This window comes from Chamaea fasciata, unplaced genomic scaffold, assembly GCF_029207755.1.
Source record: "Chamaea fasciata isolate MVZ Bird 193981 ecotype frontalis unplaced genomic scaffold, bChaFas1.0.hap1 SCAF_4, whole genome shotgun sequence".
Classification (NCBI taxonomy): domain Eukaryota; kingdom Metazoa; phylum Chordata; class Aves; order Passeriformes; family Sylviidae; genus Chamaea; species Chamaea fasciata.
This window is the reverse complement of record NW_027094089.1, coordinates 2,234,208-2,249,854: the sequence shown is the minus strand read 5'-3', so window position 1 is coordinate 2,249,854 and position 15,647 is coordinate 2,234,208. Positions and strand designations below refer to the sequence as shown.

The window sequence follows — 15,647 nt, the reverse complement described above, 5'->3', positions numbered from 1 at the left end:
GCAGATGGGGCTCTGCAGGAACCAGCCATGCAGTGTGAATTGCCAGTGGTGTCCTGTGCTGAGACAAGAGAGACAGAACGTGCATCCACTGAAACTGCTACACCCCTAAAAGCAAGCCAGGACAGCAGATGAACAAGAGAGGAAAAGATGGGCTTTTACAGGCATGCAGTGGAGAGGATTACTCTGCCTCCCAGCTGCCATACCCCATACATGGGGTCATTCACACCAGTGCAATGGTGTGTGCACTACCCCTGCTTTTCACCGTGGTGTGCAGAATAATCCACGACAGCAAACGTTCAGTGTTTTTTAAATAGAGTTTTATTTAATTCCTTAGGCTGCCATCCAGCTTTGGCACTGGCAGCTGCTTGGCAATAATCAGCACATCAAAGTGTCCTTCAGAGGTGCACCAGGGGCCTCTGATGGGGGATGCTCCAGCAGCACAGCCCTGCTCTGCTTAGCTCCTCTCTGTTTGACACACCACAAAGGCAGGGAGGAATTAGAGGGCAGAGGTGGGAGGGTCAATCTGTTCAGGTCATGCTTAGGTAGGTGCTTGGGCTCTGCTTCCTACATGCTAAATCTTCCTTTTGGATAAAAAAGTAAATATGTGTTTTTTTCAGGTAAGTGGTATTTCTAGAACGGACAAAACAAGGCATGGGAAGACATTACCATTTCCTATGGAAAGGACATTTCAATTTTTTGTTTTGTTTGGCAATGTCAGAATTATTCTTCTAAAATTTTTTTCATGGGATTGTTTTTTTTTTTTAATATGTCAGGGCTCTTTCTCCTACCCCTGCAAATCAGGTGAAGTTTGCTGAGGTTTAAGGGGCTGTGAGCCTTGTGGAACTGACAGCATCCTACTTTCTGAGGTTGGAGAAAGGTGGAAGAAAGGAAATTACGAAATGTATGAGTTAGGGTGCTGGGAAGCTGCTTGCTGTGGAGCCATGGATGTACATTGCAGTTTGAGGAAGATCTAAGACAACCCATCTAAGATAACCATGGCCTCTTATGCACCTCTGCAGTGGCAGCAAAGCAAAAAATTGCTGCCAAATACAGAGGTAGAGGGAATGTCTGATTCCCCCCCTTTCCACACTGTCAGAAAGGCCATGGGCCACAGCTGGGACCAGGGTTGATGCAACCTGCCTCTAAGTTTAGCCTGCAGATCACCTGCACTCCCGTGCACTTGCAGCACAGGGGATGCTGATGTCACTGACCCAGGGGCTCCTGAGTGAGTAGTGTGGGATGTCCAACACAAAACAGGTTTCAGGCAGGGGAAGGGGTGAAATCCAGTAGGATGGGGCCTGAAAATCCATCAGAACTCATGGGTTGAGCCTCTGCTCAACTCACTGCAGAAGGGCAGGATGATTTCACTTGTTTTTAACACGTTCTCTGTGTGTGCATGGGGTTTATCTGTATTGTGAGCAACCTGAAATGTCTGTCAAAGCATACCACAATATTTTTCTGGACCAGATCATGGAAAAATACAATGTCATGTGTTCTCTCTCTTCAAAGTATTGCTTTTACTTACTTACAGACACGGCACTTACAATTCCCTACCCACAGACATGGGGCACCTGGGTTTTTGAAGGAAACAGGTGGGTTTGGGTTTTTTTGGGGTGGTAGGGGTTTTTTTCTCTAAATATTTAATAGTCCAGACTTCCAACCTGGATGTTATGGGCAGAGCATATTCCAGATAAAAAACACCCCATGAAGGTAGAAACGCCCTGCCAAAGCACCTGTTCCCAGCCCAGTGTCACCTGCTGCTGCTGAGACTGAGCAAGGCAAACACTGAGTCCCACAGCCCCAGGTGGGAGCTGCACAGGCATCCCTGACACTGACAAAGCCAGTGCCCACCTGGGGAGAGAGGAACCTGCTCCTCCTCATGGTTCACACCTGTGAAAGAGTAGCAACACACATCTCCGTCCCCTCTTCTACTGGAGGCTTTGGCTGGGTTAATTTAGACAGAGACAAGGTTTTCTCTCCTTGGTGCTAGACAGGGTGGGGTGTCTATGTGCCCTATCCCAACCTTCCCTATATGGATGTGCAGGGCGGATGGAGCAGATTGGCAGGTGTTTCCCACCCCTCCTCCCTTTGTGCCCGCCTATAAATACACCCCTCTGCCCCATTTGGCAGAGCTTTAGGTTCTTCAGCAGTGTATTTTGCTGGGGTGGATGGGCCCCAAGGAGCTGGAGGGTGAACCGAGACGTACAGGTTTTAATTGCACCATCAAAGGGAAAAGCCCCATCCACTGCACGACCGCACGGAAAGAATTCTGCCATTCTTACGTGGGTAACTCAACAATTGGCCTCTTTATTTAATTTCACTTGTTTTAACTGAGAAGGGCTGGCAGCTCTTGAAAGAGAGGATTAAGTGGGAGGAGTGGAAGGAGTCCTATCTGCTTGCTCTGTTCACTGCCGTGGTCTGAGCGCTTTCGTTCTGTTTGTACAGCTTCTGGTGCAACAGGGTCCTGACCCAACTATTCGGATGAATAACCTGATGGTAAGGAGCTGCTTGTTAGACTGAATATACTTTCTTTTTGGTTGCTAATATAAAAAATGGTAAGTGGTGCTCACTGTTATCTTGATTACTTCTTTCATCAGTACCCCCGTTTTTTTTTTTAGAGTGGGTAATTCAGACACACACAAAAAAAATAGCCTCTGGATGGGAAGTTAGTAGTCAGGATTAATAACTATTAGCATCTTAAAGAGCTGCAGGGCCTGTTTGCAAATTTGGACTGCCAGTATTTCCAAAAATACGTGGGTGTGAATTAAAATATACAAAAAAAGCATTTTTTTAAAAAATAAAGTTCCGTGGTTTGAGAGGTGGTTTACATCAACGTCATAGCAGCTTTACTTAGAAAAATACTTGATGTGATTTAATCTCTAAAATGTTTTAATGGCTTCAGAGATTTCAGAAGAAATACTGGAAATGATGTAGATGGAAATGTCACTGAACCTATTAGCTTTTTATAGAACGAGAAAACCCTTAACATTTTTTTGTCTACCATTACTTAAATGTGGCCCACAGGGAAAACAAACAAACAAAACCACAGAGGGATTTTCAGATTTCCTCTAATATTCTCCTTGGTCTATTCTGGAATCAATATTCATTGATGGAGACTTTGGTGATCTCCATTCATGAACTTCAGGTATCGTGTCTGAAAAAAAACCCCAAACAAACCAACCTGGAAATATGCAGAGCTTCGGGAGAATTAACCAGGAAAGGGCAGCAGAAAAGCGGAGGAACGACACAGAAAGAAGGAAATAAGAAGGGATCAAAAGATGCCAGCATTTGTTAGCACACTACACAAAGAAAAAAAAACAACGCAGAAAAAGCAAGGAGTGATGCACCACAGCTGTGTCCTTTTGCTCTGTGAAGTTGCTCACAACAATCACCTTGCCGGACCCTATATCCAGAGCTGGAAAAGAAAACCAGGCATTGTTCTCTGTACGCTCCTGACTTTGCTGAGTCTCCTGCATCTTGCTTACTCCTGCCCTGTGGATTCTGATCCATATTTGGGAGCGACTGTCCTGTGAAACTCTGGCAGCACCACAAAACTTCTGAATCATTTGCACCTGGAGATATTGGAGCCCTGGGGCAATGGAGATAGCTCTTGAGATAAGAGTGGGAGGAGTGAAAGAAACCACCCATCAATCCGTTCCGAATATTCAAACCCTCAAGGGAAAAAATCCAAGGCACACAAAAACAGGGACTACTGTATTCTTTCACAGCTGAAAAGGCTTCAGCCATGGCCTGTTCCGGCCAGTAGAAATCAAGGCACAAGTCTAAAAGCCGTGTTTCTAAGCTGAGCTTCACAAAACACTGCAGAGGGAGCTGCTTTTGCTCTTTTTGCCCATTTCGCTCTTCCAAAGAGCCCATTTTGCTCTCTGAAAGCCCTGTCGAGCACCCCCATCCAGCCCAGAGCAGCCGGGGGGCACCTTCTGCCGGGGCTCCAACATGAGAAACGCGTTTCACGTGGCAGCCTCCCGAGGGGAATCCCAATCCCTTGGCACTGGGCTGTGCACCAGCCTTGGACAGGGATCGGATCTGGCATCATTTATGGGACCTGCTGGGGCCAGCACTCCTTCTGTGTGCTCCGAACCAGCCCCCCCAACCCGCTCACATCGCGGACTCCCCTTGCGTTTAGCCCTCGGCACATTTCCCCAAGGATGCTATATTTCCAGGCGCAGCCCCGACGGTCACCCTACTCTCCCTGACAAAGATCTCCCGCATCCCGCGGAGCCGCCGAGCCAGGCTCTTAAAAAAACGGGGTGGGGGAGCAAGAAATTCCTCTTCTGCTGCCTCTGCCGCCGGCGCTCGCCCTCCAGCCCACCGGGGCTCCCCCGCCGCGGAACTGCCCCGTCCCGGGGAGAGCAGGAGGGCTGGATCGGAGAATGCCCACCCCGGGGAGGGCAGGAGGGGTCGATCGGAGGGTGCCCCGGGGCACGGAAGGCTGGATCGGAGGATGCCCCGAAGGGCAGGAGGGGTGGATTGGAGGATGCCCGTCCCGGGGAGGGCAGGAGGGCTGGATCGGAGGATGCCCATCCTGGGGAGGGCAGGAGGGCTGGATCGGTGGTTGCCCCGCGGGCGGGGAGGGCTAGATCGGAGGTTGCCCTGGGGGCAGGAGGGCTGGATCGGAGGATGCCCCGAAGGGCAGGAGGGCTGGATCGGAGGATGCCCCGAAGGGCAGGAGGGCTGGATTGGAGGATGCCCCGGGGCACGGCCGGGTCCGGGGCGGCCGGCCGGCGGCGCCGCGTTGGTTTTTTGGGCAGCGCGCAGCCGCAGTGCCGCCGCCGCCGGGTACAAAGCGCGGCCGGAGCGCTCCGGAGCGGGCTCGCGGCGCGGCGGGAGGCGGGCAGGAGGGGCTGGAGTTTCGCGGGATCACGGGAGCTCCTACCACCCTCTACCACACGCACAGCCACACATCTCCTCGCCGGGACGCGGAGCCCGGAGGTGAGCGGCGGGGAAGGCGATGGGACGGGATGGGGCTGGAGGTGGGCGCTGGGGCGGCGAAGTTTCTGCCGCCGTTCTCGTCGGGAGGAGCGGAGCAGTTCCCGGGGAGCGCCTGGGTCTGCCGGGAGCGGACGATGATCCACGGCGCTGACCCGCTGGTAGGGACACGGTGGACCTGTCCGTGAGCGTGTGGCCAAGAGTTGCTGATATCCCTCCCCGTTTTGGGTAGAAATGCTTGATTTGTGCCAGGCGTGTTCCGCGCATCTCCGCATCCCGCCCGCTCCCTGCGCGTCCCGGGGCGGTGGGAAGCACCTGGGCACGGAGAAGAGGGAGTGGAATGGGTCACATGCGAGAGCAGTGCTCACCGTCGCTTTGTTTAAATGGACCGTCACTAACTTGCGAGCCGGCACTTCAAAAGAGAGGATTTTTTGGGGGGATGGGACTAGGGGAAGGTCTTGGTCTTTGACGCTCAGCACATTAAAGTGCCTTAACTCTGGCTGCTCTTCACGAATCTCAAACCCCCCCCGCAAACCCCCAGCTTACAAACTCTTAAAGACATCCTGCAGTGTTTGAAAACAGTCTTAATTTTTTTGAAAAAGTGTTGTGGGACCCAGTAGTTTGGTACACATTTACGTGTAAAAACTGATTCAGATGTAATTACAAGCCTCAGCAATGATACTGACTTTCTTGTGACTACTTTGTCCCCGAGTTGCATATACGACCAAGCGTAGTTTACCTTTTCTTGTACCGATGTTAAGGTCAGGCATAGTGTGCTTTTTGTTAGATCAAAAGCTCTCAAACATTTAGGTAGCCACAGAGCCCGTTTGGCAGTTCAGTAGCATAGCTGACAACCTTGTATCTTGGCAAGCCATATAAAATACTGTGGCAATTTGCTGATTAAACAATATTGGCTGTGTCTTACCCTTTTATTTCACCCCTTCTGTCAGAGTGACTGGGTCTTGTTGGAGGTTTCGTGGGTGTCTGTTGTGATGGAAAGGAAAATAAGAGAAAAGTGAGAGAGGCTGATAGGGTTAATGTGAATTTTGGAAAGGCCGAACTAATTTAGTGAGGAAAAGTCCTGACATTTTTGTTCAGGTGGTGTTTCAGGTCCTTAGAAGTGCTGCTTGGATCTTCAAGTCCAGAGTCAGTTTTCCAAAGGGAATGGGTGCCAGTAGGGCACAGTGATGCTGCCTGGCAGGAGTAGGGCTGCACCCAATCAATGCTACAAGCGGCGTCTCTGAAGTCTTGCCTTTCTTCTGTCTGGTAACATCTGGCAGATATCAGTGACTAGGTGAAATGAGATTCCACCTCAAAACTTCCCTCTCAACAGGAGATGAGATATTGTCATCTGATGGGACAGCCTGTGTCCTTCCTCTGTTGGTTTTGAGTGAGAGAGGTTGCAGCTCTGGTGCATGGAGACGTGGGGCAACGGGGTGTGGAAACTTGCTGCATTCCACACCGTGCTGAGTGTGGGTCACACCAGCCCCAGGGGCAGCAGCACATCCCCAGGCCGTGGCAAAGTTCATACACTTTGGATATGCACTGTATCCAAAGGTGTGCCTCAAAATCTGTGTCTTTACTGACCATGTGTTTAGTGGAATTTGGTGTTACGTTTGACTCTGTTGCATTTTTCTGACATCACAGTGTGGTTTGTCCCTTTTGTATCGCTAGCAATCCAACTAGAAGAAGGAAATTCATATTGTGAAGTGTATTTTAGTGACGAATTCTGTAGCACCCCAGCCCACACGGGAGTCCCTGGTGTCTCAGTTTTTCAATTTGTGCACACCTGCTTTCTTTTTCTTGGGCTTTACTTTAAAGTTGCGCTGGAGAAAGCTTCATCCTTTGATTGAAACCTGAATGTGAACTGGTTTTAGGTGTCAGTTCAGTCTATCTTTAAATATCCCACCTCCTTGGGAGAACCAGCAATGGAGGTAGCACAAATGACTACAGTTTGAGTTGGTCAGGTAGCTCCCTCTCAAAAGTATCTGTTTGCCTTTCCTCAGTCTGGCAGTTTCCTCAGGTTTGTGAGCTTCTGGTACAGCTTGTTGTCTCAATTTCTGCAGTGCCCTGCATGTCTAAATAATAGATGCTGAAAGTGAAACGAGAACGTCCAAATGAAGAGTCAATTTCACAAACGAGGCAGAGCTGCTGTGAGGAACTGTCAGGAGTGGCCATCTGATCGTGCTTTTAGTTGCTAAAACATCAGTTGTTAACTGAGGGGAGTTGCAGGTTTTCTTGTGGTGTCAGCACCTGTTGGAGTGGTAGGTCATGGAGAAGGAGGGTTTTTTTCCTAGTCATTTAGCTAATGGAATTGACTAATGGGCCAGAGGAGGTTTTTCAGGCGTCATTGCTTGTACTGTTTATCCATCCAAATTCTCCTCTGCACTTTAGAAAGGGAAGAAACATAGTGCTGGGAAAGGGGCTTGAGATCTTGTGTGCATGTACGTGCACAAGTACGAATTTTATCTCAAGTTTTTGTGGGTTGTGTCAAGATGACAAGTGTTAAACTGGTGACTGTGTTTTCATGTTGTTATGATGAGGCAGAGTTCACGTGAAATTGCAACAAGGAGCAGCTATAAGCTACTTCCAAAAAATTATGATTCCACCTAACTTCTTAAAGATGCAGTAAATGTAGTTTACGAATGACTTGAAATGCCAGCTATAATTTTTTATAGAATTTGTTTGAGAAGTCTTTTGTTTGAACTATATAAAAATATCTGAAAATCACATTGTGTTTTTATAAACCCTATGTGTATAACCATATTTCACAAGCCTTTATGAAATAAAAGTATTTAGGAACATTATTAAATAAGTTCAACTTGACTAGAGATTGAGATTTATGGTGAGGTTTATAATGTGTTTGAATCTAGTGGGAAATGATTCATTTTAAGTATCTTAATAGTATCTGCTTGCATGGTTGAATAATTGGCAGTGCTGTAAAAAGACATTTAGGCATCTCAGGGGAAACTTCTTAGGCTTGTCAACTCTGACACTCCACAGTTGTCTCTTCCTCTCATTATAGAGGCTATATATTGAGAGGAAAAACTTACAATTATATGACTGTCCCCAGCTGTGGAAAGACTGGTACCTGAAGAGAAATAAATATATGACAGGAATGAACAGCTGGCATAACTGATTTTTTTTTTTTAATTTCAGTTTATATATTTTCCTAGCAGTGTTGTACTGTGAATTATACTTGTAAGGTCTATCCAGTGCGTTCTCTAATTCTGAATTCTGCCCATGTATTTTACATTGGGAAACTGTATCTGCAGTCATGACAGTAGTGTTGAGACTTGTAGTTAAATCTGAAGAGTGATTCAGGCCATGTTTATATTTGTCCTTTGCTAAAGGTTCCCTGGCAAACTCCAGATAGCAGAAAGATGTTTGTGGTGATAGTCACTTTTGCACCATTAAGGGTGCACTTGTCCATGATGAGGAAAAAAGGAAATAGCTTGTAATGTGCTGCAGTGAGTACTGGAAATGCTTTCTGAGCTTTGATAGTAATGAAAAAAATACTGTGCTTCAGGAGGGGTAGCAAGAGCATCTGATCTCTCTTTTGGGCTGCCACAGACTCTGGGGCTCTTAACCCTTCATTAAACCCAATGACTGGTTTGGCTAAAGCATAACTTAGAGGGCGGCATCCTGTTGGACTTAAAGCACTCCCACAGGCTTCTCTTGTCACTTAATGCCAATTTTTTGTGTCTTTCTGAGCTCAAAACTGTGTTTCTGATTTCTAATTAGAGCTGTACTGGGGAAGGACAGCTGACAATTAAAGTGAGTCACAAATACATGTTTTCAATGTCCCTTTAATTCTTTAGAGATGTAAACAGACTGAAGACAGAGGAGTCTGACAAGATCAGTTGGAACTTAATTGTGGATAAGCCTTGTCAAACTGAGCCTGGTCTTTTCAAAAGCCAAACTGCCAAACATACTTTCTTGGTGTATGGGCTCCCTTATTGCATACAGGAGCCAAAAGCAGAGCCACATATCTGCCCTGACAGGTTGGAGGTTGTAACTACCTTTTCCTAAAACAAGGCATCTCAAGAAGATGTTCTGGTGAAGGTGATGGTGGGATGATGTTGGGCACTGGAGGTGTCCCAGCCTTCTTTGGGGCTCAGGGATGATGCCTGTGCCCCATTCCTCACACAGGGATGTCTGTGCTGTCCTGGAGCACTGGGATGTTGCTGTGTGACACTCAAAGCTCAAGACAAAGAAGTGTTGGTGAGAGGAGTCTCCTACACACACAATATGTCTGTTTTTCCATCTTCTCTGCAGCTGTGTATGCCATGAGCTGCAGACAGCTTTTTGTGGTGTTTGGAGGTGGTTGGTGTCCAGGAGGGCAGTGGGGGCACCTCGCTGGACAAATGTTTGTGACACCAGACTTATGGGTTGGATTGGTGGTCTGTGCTGGCCTGGTGATATATTCAGGCCTGTTTCATCATGTGCTAGTGCTCTGAAGTCAAGGATGTCCTTCCTGCCCTAAGTTGCTGACATCCAGAAGGATTTACTGTTCTTTGCCATTCAAAGGTACCCTTTCCTCATCCCAGGAACCTTAGTTTTTTCTTACTGGTCCAACATCTTCTGGGCCCAAAGAGTCCAGTGCATTTACATCGAAGAGTAGTGCCCTGGCAGGAGTGGGTTATGCTGCTGCTGAGGTTTCCAAAGAGATGCAAACAGCCAAAATGTTGGTTATTGCGTAAGGCACTAACCTTAGTAAGGCTGCTTTGGGTTGAGAGGTTCAGTACCAGAGGTTTTTATCAAATGTGAGGTACCCATACATCTAACAAGACTGATGAGGGCTAATTAATCCTGTATGTCTTGTATGGGTCTGTAATTAGTTAACATTGATTTTTAAACCTTAACTCCCTGGACTATTTTTTCCCGACTTTTTAACTATTTCAAGTATTATTCCTAATGGGTCCTTCTCAAGTCTAACTGAGCTGATAGTCTTTATGGCTGCTGTGCACTGAGAATGAATTCTGCAGCATGTGTGCACACATTTCAGCCTTCTGATTGTATGGCTCGATCAACACTTGACTGAAGGACAAACACTGATTTCGCTTTTATGCACCGTTCATTGTTTTACATAATCCACCAGCCCCTTCCAAATAATGTCGTTTGGTTAAGGCTGAACTGTCTTAACCCGACTGAACTGTCTTTTTGAAGCCTCTTTCACGACTTATAAGTATTTATAAGTATTTCTGATCCCTTCCCAGTTCCGCAGTGTCATTGTTAAGGGGGAGGACGCTGCCCGGTTTGACTTTTGCAGCACGAGTTGCCGAGCGGCGCCAGAAATGTTTGTTTTATTCAGCACCCACACCGATCTCCACACCTCCTCCTGGCTCTTTCCTGTTGACTCTGCCTGTGCCACAGGGGCTGCAGGTGGGCTGTAAAAACCCGTGCCTGGCTGAGAGCAGCGAGCTCTTCTCTCTCGCACTTCTGCTGCCACCTTCTTTCTGTTGGTGCTAATATTAATGTGGCCGTGGGACAAAACAGATTGGAACACTGATCTGGCTGGAAACAGACGTGCCAGAATCCCTCCCTCCTCTCACCCCCGGCTGTTTGATGTGTGCAGTGTCCCACGGGCTGTGCCAGCATAGCATGAGAGGGTGGGAAGCCTCAGCGGTGGTGCAGGGATGGGTCAGAAATTAATAGCCACGAAATCACGGTACTGTGATTGCCTCCCGAGCCTCTGAGAAGCTGGAAATCCATATGATGTGTTCTAAACTCTGGTCCATTAGAACCTTTTTGGCAGATGGTGATCAGAAGCTCTCACTTGGGAGAGCTCCTTGCCTTGCATTTTCTACTCATCACGCCACCATCATGCAACCTGTTAGTCTCAATGATGTAGAGTTTAGTTTAAAACAATTACCTCCCCCGAGCTATTCTGATTTTTTTTTTTTTTTAAACCACAACTGTTTTCCCAGTTAACCGCTGGAAGTCTTCCCTCAAGTGAGACAATGTCAGAGGTTGAATGTGTTTGTTTAGGTGCATAAACATGGCTGTGCATGGTGTGGCTTCCATCGCAGTGTTTTCATTCACTTCACGAGCTGTTAAATGAGAAAGGGATGGTGCTAATTCCTGAGCTGTTTCGGAGCAGCTGTGTCAAAAAGCCCCCAAGGACCTCAGACAATAGTGAACTCAATGCCAGTTACGCTGTTTTCATCTCTGCCTCAGCATATCTCGATGCAGAGGATCTCCGAGAGTTATACCAAACTAATCTACTTTGGATAGCGAAAAAAAGATACTTAAATGAGTGTTTTGTGTGGCTTTTCAGTGTTTCCCCAGAGGGAATTTGCCAAGAAGTGCAGTGGCTGGGGAAAGTAATATTTAGATTCAGACTAGGGAGCGTATCTTTCTATTTATGCAAACACTTTTGAGTGTTTTAAAATTAGAATATGAAAAGTAACAAAAGAGAGTCAAGGTACTGATTGTGAGGCAAAAGCAGGGGCACTTGACTCTTGCATAGTTATTAAATGAAACAATATTACAGATTTTTTTCTTCCGGTTTCCAGACTTCCAACAAGAGAGATCAGAATGAAAGAGAGCCTTCTCAATTTTGCAGCTTGGCAAATGCAATTTAAGGCTGTGGGTATTTTCTGATCACTGCTTTGTTATTAACTCGCCGGATATTAGACAGGTTGTACTGTTTCAATTCTTCAGGATCCTTTGCAGTGTTAGTAGACTGATACATTAAGATATAATCTACTTCCCACAGCAGTTCAGTTTTGCAGGGCTGTACTAGAGCAGAGCCTTGCTCCCCCCCCCCCCCCCCCCCCGGGGTATATCTACCTCAATAGACGCAACAAAATACAAAATACCTTCTAAGAGAAGATGTTTACTTTAGCTGAATCTTTCTTCAGAGTGGAAACTGGTGTTTCTATCAGGGGTCAATCCTACTGTGGTGGATTTGTTTGTTTGTTTTGTTTTTAAGGAGAGTGCTTTAGTGAGTGGTGACTCATATGTTGGAATCTGACTTTTCACTCCAATTAGCCGCAGATATACCCAGATGTGTCTGCCATTCTGCAGCAGATAACTTCAGTGTGCATTGTTTACATTTCAGATACCAAACCAGGGTGAAAATCAGGCTGTTCATTCATTGAGACCTGTCATGTAGCTGAGTGTGAGTCCACGTCCCTTCAGGCTCCATTAGCATGAGTTTAACTTTGTAATTGGGTTTCTGGGGCAAACAGGGACAGGAAGCAGAAGTAATTTGGCAGGCCAGGCTTAGCTTTTTTGTTCTGTGTGGTGTAAGTGCACAAGAGAGCAGAAGTAAAAGATGGGTACAGAGTGGCCGGAGAGATCCTAACAAAGCAGAGGACAGTTGTCAAAAGTTGATCTGGATGTTATGGAATATCATGCAGCTTAACCAAGGTGGGACTTCACAGCTATGTTGAAGCAGAATTTCTATAGCCGCCTGTGTTTTTCAAAGCCCTTCTCTTGCTGCTCTGTATTTTTCAGCTGTCTGTCTGGCAGTAGCACTTTGTCTTCTAGAGTCTGGCAAAAGAAAATGGGCTTGCTGAATGAAAAGCAGTTGTCACTACTCAGTTTTGAAACTGCTTCACAATGAAGTTAATGGAAACATAAGTTTTGAAGTTGTTCTAAACTCTTTTCAAAACACCTAGTTTTGCACAAACAAACCAAAAAAGACTGTGTGTGGGGATTCAAACCAAACTGTAAAATGCCAGGGTTCCTGGGCAGGGGAGACAGGTTTTGCTTCTTTTCTTCCATTTTTCAAGGCCTTGAAAGTCATCTGGCTCTTTTCAGGTGTTCAGTCTGGATTTGCAGGAACGTGATTAGAATTAAGCTGCTTTGTGGCATTTTTTTTTAAACCACACTTCACATTTTTCAATTAATAACTTCACTTTTAAAACAATAGTCTTTTTCCCAGACTAATCCTAATAGTTAGAAAATTCAATACAAGAAGAGATTTTATTTTAAGTTCCATTCCTTCCTGATATGTGGGGCTGAACTTGTTCTTAAACTTTCAAGTTGCTGCCTTTTTTTTCTTTTTTTTTTTTTTTCTTTTTTTTTTTTTTTCTATTTTCTGATGATAAGCTCTTGAAGGGTCTTTCCTCAGATGAATTCTAGTCCTGCTCTGGCATCACTGGCCATTTTCTCAACTTATATTTTACCAGCAGCCTGCTCAGGCAGCCTTCTGTGGGTGACAAGTCAGTAACATTCAAAGATGAGATATAATCACCTGCAAGACCAAGGTGAAATCCCTCTGAAACAAAGAGGTGCTGGGAATAATGTAGGCATGATTTCTGCAGTTTATTTATCTTGTCAGCATCATTTAACCAAGCTGGCAAGCTTGATATATGATTCTTACTTTGTTCTTGTGGTGTTAAGGGCTGCTTTTTGCATGAGGGTTTTTTTTGAGTAGACAAAGGTTCTGATGTGTGTAGTGGAAGTTGCTCCTGATCCCATCTGTGGTTTAGCACTGAGTCTTTGTCTCCTTCATGTTTTTCTTGCAAGTTCCTCATCCCATCACTACTGCTGCTTGTGCCCACTGTCGTGTTTTTAAGCAGGATCACATCAACAAAAAATACTAGTGGCTGCCGGGAGGGGAAGCCTTCTCCGTGAGGAAATTTAAGGAAAACAAACCCCTCTTTGTGTCTGTGCACACATCATGACTGTCACGAGTTGTGCGGGAGACGTGCTAAGGAGAGGCAGTCAGTGCTTACTCTGGCAGTGGGAGATGCTCCTCCTGGGAGGCTGCTGCACCGGTGCTCAGTCACTTAGTGGTTGGACTGGGATGTGGGGATCGAGAAAATAAATGGGGTTCTTCAAGAGCCTTACAAGCAGGTGACAGAATATTGTTCACACTGTAAGGGGTCGTTGGTTTTGGCTGAAGCAGGCTTCAGGGGGTTTCAGGGCTGTTACCTGTAGCACTTCCATCTTTTGTTAGCCTGGTGGAGAGAAAGTTTGTGCCATGTACAGCTGAATATTAAACCTCTGGCTCACGATGTGTTAAGTGCATTGTTTTATTGGCCTTAATGCTGGTATATTTTTTCATGCCAGCAACTATTAAAAAAAAAACCCAAAACCACCAAACAAACCAACAACAACAACAACAAACCAACTAAACTAAACTAAACTAAAAACCAAACCCAGGAGGGCCTGCAGTTTGTTTTAGCTGGTAGAGATTAATGACAGTTTTATTGCAAAGCTGCATTTGAAGTTTTGTTTCCACAAGCACAGGGTGACAGGGACAGGAAGGGACCTTTGTTGGTTCGCAGCCTGCAGTTGAGCCTTTTGACCCCTCCATAAACTGCCCCCCCCCGCCCCCCCAAAGAAGCCCTACAACTCCCCAGCAACCCCAGCTGCCTCTTGGTCTTCTTGTGTCGTTCCCCTGGTCCCCCTCCCATCCCTCTCTCCCGGGCAGCAAAGCCCCCTGGCCCCCGGTCCGCATTGCTGACATTCCCGAGCTCTGCGTGCACACAGTGGGATGAGGGAGGCGGCTGAGCTGGTCCCCTGCTCTGGTGAGAGGAAACCACTGTTGTGAAAGCAGCCTGCCTGCTCCTGTCCTCCCTTTATGTCCATCAGAGCCCCCCCTGCCCACATAGCTCGCATTCCTGAGCCGCGTTTCTTTTGGGACGGTGTTTTGCTTTTGCAGGCTGTTACTGCTTGGGGGAAAAGCTTCGTTTCGTATCTAGCTACATCTTTGTGGAAGATCCGATGTTAAACCCCCGGTTTAACACACTTGGTGGCTGTTCTGGGTGGTTCGAGGTCTCTTTGGTGACTGCAAGGGAGTGATTTGGCAGGTGGATGCAGCAGTGAGGAGAGTGTGCAGTCAGGAGCCAGAGGTTTGGCTGTGCTGAAGGAGAATATTGGGGTCCTGGAGGAGACACCATTGGCGTTGGTGTCTCGTGGCTGTTGTGGAGGGAGGATGTTTCATCGTCATTTCAGTTAAAAGACTTTTCCTCCCCACCTCTTGCTCCGAGCAACTTGCTAATTTGCATCACAAAAGTGAGCCAGGGTTGTCTCCTTGCTGTGTTTCAGAAAATAACAATCGTCTTCAGCTCTGAGTGAAAATGAGACAATTTATGGGTTGCTTTATGCATACTGGTGGATTCAAGTACAGCTGTTAATTGAACTGCCATTGTGGACATTGTTAATTGAACTGGACATTGAGGTAAAAGAAAATATTCTTTTACCACAATGTCCAGTTACAGCTTGTCTTCCATCAGTGCTGAAGAGAGGAGGAGTGTCTGGCCTGTGACACCGGTGCTCTGTGGAAGAACCAGCTGAGTATGTAAGGTGCTTTCCTGCACATCCTGTCTTCAGAAACAGTGGGCTATTTCCCATGTCTTACTACTGCTAAGCCAGAGATTCTCTGAGCAAATAAAAAATAGCAATAATGTATTTATGCACAGCTAGGAGCACTAACAATTTTGGGTCAGATAAGAGCAATTTTGTATCTATATTAAAGTTTAGTCTAATTGGCTTTGTTGGAGCTGGAACATCTCATTGCCTTGATTTCAGTGCAGAAGTTGTCAAGCCACAAGGCTGCCCTGACATTCCTGGATAAAGCTGCTGTAAATAGGTGTGTGACCAGTGTATATCTACCGTAGGTCAGACGCAGTAGTTACTCCATTTGTGCTTTTTCTCTCTCCTTTCTATGAATCTCTGGACCTTTGTCTAAAACCCAGAGTATTACAGAGACTGCAGGAGGGGCCAGAGTAAGGGATGGA

At 46.5% G+C, this 15,647-nt stretch overlaps 1 protein-coding gene and 1 long non-coding RNA gene across 2 annotated transcripts in view; both read left to right on the top strand.

The window, feature by feature from the left end:
- The first annotated feature begins 2,144 nt into the window (after positions 1–2,144).
- On the top strand, positions 2,145–4,676 carry LOC136288018 (uncharacterized). Its single transcript, XR_010720468.1, has 3 exons — positions 2,145–2,282; positions 2,446–2,496; positions 3,146–4,676. It is a non-coding gene; the product is annotated as an uncharacterized lncRNA (long non-coding RNA).
- Positions 4,677–4,861: 185 nt separating this feature from the next.
- Positions 4,862–15,647, top strand: part of KANK1 (KN motif and ankyrin repeat domains 1) — a 130,219-nt gene continuing 119,433 nt past the window's right edge. The window contains exon 1 of the mRNA XM_066180709.1: positions 4,862–4,950. The gene's annotated coding sequence lies outside the window, so the exon portion shown is untranslated. The remainder of the gene's footprint in view (positions 4,951–15,647) is intronic.